Source organism: Adiantum capillus-veneris, chromosome 26 (assembly GCF_014529385.1).
Source record: "Adiantum capillus-veneris isolate H3 chromosome 26, ASM1452938v2, whole genome shotgun sequence".
Taxonomy (NCBI): domain Eukaryota; kingdom Viridiplantae; phylum Streptophyta; class Polypodiopsida; order Polypodiales; family Pteridaceae; genus Adiantum; species Adiantum capillus-veneris.
In genome coordinates, this window is record NC_140956.1 from 45,692,450 (window position 1) to 45,699,823 (window position 7,374).

A 7,374-nucleotide genomic window follows, 5' to 3' on the forward strand; every position below is an offset into this window, starting at 1 on the left:
GTGGGGTCTTGGCCAGATCAACGGGCTTGTTTGTTGATGCCCCTTGGCCTTGACCCTCCACAAGCTTTGTCGAAAACATTTGTTTCTATTTTAGTTTGGTTAAGAACATAGTTGTCTTATGCTTCTTTTCAAACATTGGCTTTGTGATGCCACTGGTACCTACTTTTGCCATGTCAATTTCTTGGCTTGTGTTGTTGTCATCTTTAGCAAATTTCTTTTCTTCAAATAAACTTTGGTTTTCATTCTTGAGTGTTTCTATATCCTTTTGCTCAGCACGCATGATTTTGGCATCGTTGTTGTGGTCAATGGATAGTTCTAGCATCTTAGTTTTGATCTCAACCATCTCCCACTTTTCCTTCTCCAGCTCAGTCTTTGTTTCTTGAAGTTCAGTCTGAAGGGAAAGCACTAACGTGCTAGGAGTCTTTTTTTGGGCATCAATCAATTGGCCCATGGCACTAACCATTGTGTTCAACCCTGTCATCATGGCGGCAACACATTCATGTTATGATATCATATATGTTTGGGAAGTCTCATATACAATGAGAGGGGTGAGGTAGAGTACTAATGCTTTGTTTGATTGTTTACCACCATCCTTCCATGTAGTGGCCTCTTCTCAAGGCATTGTAGCCGATCCAATTCCTCTTGCTGAACTGGAGGCGTTGGTATAGCTAACTAGGATTGAGAGGCATCATTGCCCCTCGTGTCCATTGGTGGGGCTTGCTGTGTTTCAGTGGTCTGTTGTTGTGCACTGTCTAGTGGGGTCTTGGCCAGATCAACGGGCTTGTTTGTTGATGCCCCTTGGCCTTGACCCTCCACAAGCTTTGTCAAAAACATTTGTTTCTATTTTAGTTTGGTTAAGAACATAGTTGTCGTATGCTTCTTTTCAGACATGGGCTTTGTGATGCCACTAGTACCTACTTTTGCCATGTCAATTTCTTGGCTTGTGTTGTTGTCATCTTTAGCAAATTGCTTTTCTTCAAATAACCTTTGGTTTTCATTCTGTAGTATCCTACTTAGTTTGCGAGACAACAAAATTCTGCTTCTTAGGGAATTGATTGTTTTCATCCCTGGTGTTTGTTGCCTTATCCCACTAAGAATTGTCAGGCGTACCATGCCTTGAACACATGATGGTTCTAGGTCTTGACTTTGGTTATTTGCTGAATTAGGCTATTGTGGAGAAATGTAGCTAGGTTAATTTTACTTTGGAGTTCTTCAATCTGTGTAGGAGCAAGCCAAATAAATTTTTAGCAATGTTTGTGTGGTTTTTTTCCAGACTGATGGCCTCAACAACGATAAACTTGTACTGGCCCATATTCTATAATTGCTACTTGGACACCTTGAGCTCCCCTTTTCCATTGTTTTGTGGCTTTAGCCTCTTCATTTACTGACTTCCTTAGTTGAGCATGGCTTGGCTTTTATATGCATGGCATTCTAAGAACATGTTCGAGAGCTATTGTTGTGGCTTGGACTTCCCAACCATGTATTCCAAAAGTGCCATGCGTAGGATCAAAAGTGTCGATGACTTGCTTGATGAGCTCTGCATCAAAATCCATTTTGGTTGCGTGGAGCACCACCTCAAGATCCCAGAGCATCAATAATGTGCATTCATTCATATGAAATATATATTTGTCAATCTTGGTATATGGAATTGAGAAATCCTACTCCATATGCTCTATCTATTCTTCAATGAACTATGCATCCTGATCCACACTTTCCTACATCTGCTTTGATACTTTCTTTGTCTTAATTTTCACCTTCTGAGTACTCTTGTGAAGATGACAACGGGGTTGTAGTGGTGAAGAGAGAAACAAGAAAGCTTTGGTGTGTCGGTTTTGGAGCAAAAAGGTGTAGCAATAGAGGGTGAAGATGGTGAAGGTGTATACTATGTAGATGAAAAAGGTGTAAAAGGTTCCGCAGAAGAGGTAAGGCATGCAATCGCTTGAGATAAAAGTGTAGGGTCATGCACCTTTTATATAGTTATCTTTATACGTTCCATGAATGCTCTATGATCCTACTCTCTTGGTTTTAGGGCCGTCGTCTATCACGTATCCTTCATGTGTTGGTCTCGCTACCTATTTGTTACTTGGAATATTTTAACCTTGATTAATGATTTCCTGTGACCATTATGATTTTCAGACTTTACTGGTTTTGGTTGTGTCTAATTTAGAACTACACTAAATTTCTGAATTGGTTTTTTTAAGTCCTAAGACACCTCTTAAATTGGTTTGATGTGGAATAAGTCAAGTGGCTAGCTTTTTGATTCAGAATGGTTTTTGGTTTCTTGGGCTACTGGAATTTCTAGGCAACAATAATCCAAGCAAGTCCCTTAATTTGACAATTCTATTAGAAAATACCCAATCGGCCGTATAGGGTCTAGACCAAGCTATCTTCAAATTGGGTTTCTTTGGTCCCACTTTTGACTTATACAATAGTACCATTTTTCCTCTCTTGACCTCCCTGACCTTGATTTTACTATCATGGCAATGTTTCCTTCTTACCTCCTATTTCAGCATGGCTCATTGTCTGAGTTCATCCAGTTGTAACAACTCATCCAGCCTCTATTTTAGATTCTTATTGAAATCCATGTTGTGTTCTATTGCATTTTTGAGACAGGGAATGGCAAACTCCATTGGAATGCTTCCTCTATTCCGTACACAGTTTTGAAGTGTTTCATACCAATGGTAGCCTTGTAGGTAGTCCTATAGGCCCATAATGTTGCCTAGAGTTTGGCATCCCACTGATGTGGCTCTTTCTAAACAATCTTAATATTCTCATTGCTAATTTTTCCTTGACCATTTTACCTTGAATAACATGGCGTTGATTTCTTGTGCTTTAGTGAAAAGATCTCTGTCAGTATCTGAATTGTTTCATTTATGAAATGGATTCCCTGATCTAAGACAATTTCAATAAGACATCCACATCTGCAAATGATGTTCTTATACAAGAAAACAATTGTTGATCTAGCAGTTTTATCTGGTAAGGCTTTAGCTTCTACCCACTTGCATCATAGTTTGCCACCAGAGGCTTGCTTATAAGATTTTCTTATGAGCAGAAAGTGATGTCAATGGAGAAATGTCCACCTACATCTCCATTATGAGCCTCAGTAATAACTTGTATCCTTGCTTGCATTGGCACACAGATTTGAAGCACACTATCAATACCCAATTTGTAAAGGGCTCCTCCAATGATAGTGAACTTCAAACTCTTTTTAATTAGCGCCTTTTTCTTTGCTTGAGACCAGTCCTCTAGAAATCCTCCCTTCTAAAGGAAATCATATACTTCTTGCTAGATATGGTACATCTTCAGCTGTGTTCTGGAACAATTTAGCATCTATTGGTTCGTCCCTTAATGATGCTTTTGAGCAGCCTTTTGTGCTTGTGGAAATTCAGCACCATAATGGGTTTTCCTTGGTTTATGGTAGATCTTGAATTCAAATTCCATAAAAAAAACACCATACATCTGATCAATCTTCCTTGAATAATGATCTTGGTTATTAGAAATAGCAAAGCCTAATGATCCACATAAAAGTGAAGCAATTTTTCCAAGAAATATTGTTTGAATTTGGTGGCATTGAACACCATTCCAAGTGGTTCTCTTTTAGTGGTAGAGTATCCTTGTTCAGCCATGCTACTAGCAAAGTAGACTGGGTAGTCTTTCTTCCCATCATGTTGGGCCAGTATAGCTCCCATCACCATTCCAGATGCATCAACATGCACATAAAGTCACATCTCAGTCTGGCTGACAAATAACTAACTTCTTGTTGATCTCATCCTTTAAACACAAAAAACTTTGCTCACATTCCTGGGTCCAAATGAACTTATTTCCTTTCTTGGTTAATTCATATAAAGAAAGTGCTTTGGCTGCAAAGAGATGAATAAGCCATCTATAAAAGTTGATGTACCCTAGAAAGGCGCTCAATTCAGACACTGTAATTGGTGCTCTAGCTTGTTGGGCACACTTAACCTTGTCATTGGCCCTTTCAATATCATTTCTAGAAACAATATTCCCCAAAAGTTGTCCTTTCCAAACCATGACTACCGACTTAAAAGGATTCATGCATATTCTTTTCTCTCTGCACCTCTCAAAAACCATCTTTGAAAATAACAAATTCATTTTCTCTGTGGAGAAGATCTTAAAGTCATCTACAAATATGGCCAAAAATTTGTGTAGAAACGCATTGAATATCTCCATCATGCATCTCTGAAAGGTTGTTGGAGCATTGCGAAGTCCAAGTGGCATTACCAAATACATGAATTCTCCCCATTTAGTGATAAATGTGATTTTGGCCCGACCTTCAGGTGCTATCTTGAGCTGATTGTAGCCATTGTATCCATCCATTAAACTGTACATTTCATAGAAATATCAACTAGTAACATGTCTATGAAGGGTAGTGGAAAATAGCTTTGATGGATTGAGCAATTAACTTCCTATAGTCCACACATACCCTCATTTTTCTAATGAAAACATCTAGTCACTACTTTGTTACCTCTGTTATGAACCCTCCCTTGAGAAGATTGTCTATCTCCTCCTTGACTTTCTTGTCATAATTGAGGTTCATTATGTACCTCTATAATCTGACTGTTTTGGCATCACGCTTCCATGGTATCCTGTGATGGAACACTTCTAGATCTACTCCTTTTAAATCAATATGTCCCATGCAAATACATCCTTGTATTTTGGAATAGTGCCTTTGCTTTCTCCTTGATCTTGGGCTTCAGAAGATTATTGATTTTAATCATTCAAGGGTTTTCCTTTGAGCCAAGATTCCACTCTTCAACTTCCTGATCATTTGAGAGTATCCTCCCTTTATTTTTTCCAGTGACTCAGCTTTTTTCTCAATTCAAATACCAACAACGTAGTCATTGAAGGGATTGCCTAACTAACCTAGCTCTAGTAATCCATTTTGAATATTTTTTTACTTGGTTGGTGGGTTTCCATCATCATAATATCCTTAAATGCTTTTCCCTCTAGTCTGAAATGAAATTTGTCTAGTGTGGGCTCTTCTAACTAGATTGATCTTTCCCTAGAGTTTAGCTCAATGAACTCATCTAGGTATTGTTTGTTCTGTCTCTCAGCCTGATCCTTGGCTATTTTCACAGCACTCAAGTCTATCTCTAATAATGGAAAGATGTTCATTGAAGAAACCATTCTCTCTATCTTATTTGTCTCATATTTCTTACCTAGATCTTTTGGTCTCAAGAATTTCTTCCAACTTCTTTTGTTATCAATCTTTATCTGAATTCTCCTATTGGTACCCTAAATTCTCGATGTCTGATCGGCATAGTCATGTATGGCTCCAGCAATTTTGAGCCACGGTCTGCCCAAAAGCATTCCATACGGTCTATGTACATCTAAGACTAAGAAGCTGGTTTTGAACTTTTCTTTGCCCACTCTGATCTGCAGATTTTCACAAGTCAATAGCATGAACCATGCTATGGTTAGCCATTCTGAATGGGGTTGGTGTTAAGTCATTAATGCCCAATTTCTATCTTAAATGTTCTCCAAGTACATTGACACCAGCTCCCCCATCCAATATCACACCCGATAGTGGTTTCCACTACTTCCTCAGTAAAACTGGAACCCCATCATCTCTAATGGCCGCTAGGTCTACTGCTCTTGCTTTAGCCTCTAGTTTTCTCTTCTATCTAATAAACTTTGAAGCCTCTGGTAATGTGCGTTTGATGCCATCCAGATCCACGATCAACTTCCGGATGCATTCACATACCTTCACATAAATTTTATCTTTTTCATTCCCAATAAACTAGAGGATTTCTCTTCTTGGCTATCTTCATAGTTCCATTCAATTGTGTTCCCTTGTTTGGTTGCTGGCTAAACCTAAGATGGATCACCTGATTGGTCCTTCATTAGTCCAGTGGGGCTTCAGCCTCGACCAAGTCTGATCTAACTTGTCGTACTTCATTTACCAGACTCTGCACTACAGCAATCATGGATTCATTTGGTCTAGATGTTGCCTTCACTTGGGTGCTTTTGCACCTCTTAAGACCGGGGTGGTAGTTTTTGAATCTTGCAAGCCTCAGAACATTCTAGTTGTTTTGGAAATTTCTTGGTCAGATTTATAGTAATCTTTACTATGATCTTATGTTGTTCATGCCACTCATCCACTACCTTCTCCTTTCCCTTCAAGTTCCATATTGCTCTTTGTTGGTCCCACTTCTTGGTTTCAACAGTTTTACTTTTCTCATTTTCATACAGAATCTATTCAATGATAACACCCTTACTTTTGGTCGTCAGAACCTTGACTGGCACTAGCTTTGGTGACTTCTACTTAGGTACTTCTAGTTTCACATTGATTGAAAATTAGGCTACAAAGTGACCATATTTTTCACACGTGTAGTAGTTCCCCTGCTCTTGCCAGTACCTCTTTGGTACCTGGACCCACTAGTACCAGTACATGTGTTGGTTTCATTGTCCTTGGATCCATTGGCCCCATCTGCTTTGAGTGCTTACGAATTTGTTAGTGCAATCATTGGTAGATTATTTTCCTTTTTCAAGGGATGAATTCTAACATTTCCTCTAGTTTCCTAGTCCATGATCCCTTTTTCTTTCCTTTTCCTTTGTCATGAGACTCACCTTTAGATGAACTGGGAGTGGTACTAGATTATGGCTCTTAGTCGTTGATTCGATATCACTGGATTGTCTCTTCTTGTGACCTTTCTCTTTCTTGGCCTACTGCTCTAGTTTCAAGCTGAAACCATTTAGAAACCAGGCTCTCATTTGTTTCTCTTATGGAGGTTCTTGCAATTTTCTGGTTAATTCTTTTATCTTCTCTAGATAGCTCCTTACTGACAACTTGCCTTGTTTGATTTTGTCTAGCTCACACAAGATGTCCTCATCTATCCTGCTGTCTGAGTACTCCAATTGGAAATCCTTAATGAGCTTATTGTATGACCTCAGCTGGCAGGTTGGGTAATGATAGTACCATTTCCTAGCCGCCTCTTTCCATGCGTCTAGGAAAAATATTCCCCCCATTCATCTTTGTCAATATCCTTGAGTTCTGCATATTGCTCAAATGCTTGAATGTGGACATCAGGGTCGTCCTTCTTGCCTCCTTTGAAATTGGAAAGGGTACTTTTAGATTAGTGGAGTGCTCAATGTGATTGGGTTTTGGCTTTGCGGAGTAGTTTCTTGTCTTTGGATCTCCTTTTACTGTAATGGTCTATGTCAGCTTCTCAATCATTGTCTTTCTCAGTCTAAGACAATGTGTCCTCTATCCTCTTCTTTGCTAGTTTGTGTTGTGATCTATGACTCTTCTTGTTGCCCTTGCTTTTGTTAGTATGTTTTTGGCTATGCTGAGATCCATGAGATGGGTTTCATCGTTCTGCTCGCTCTGCTTGTCTACGCCTGGAACGAGTT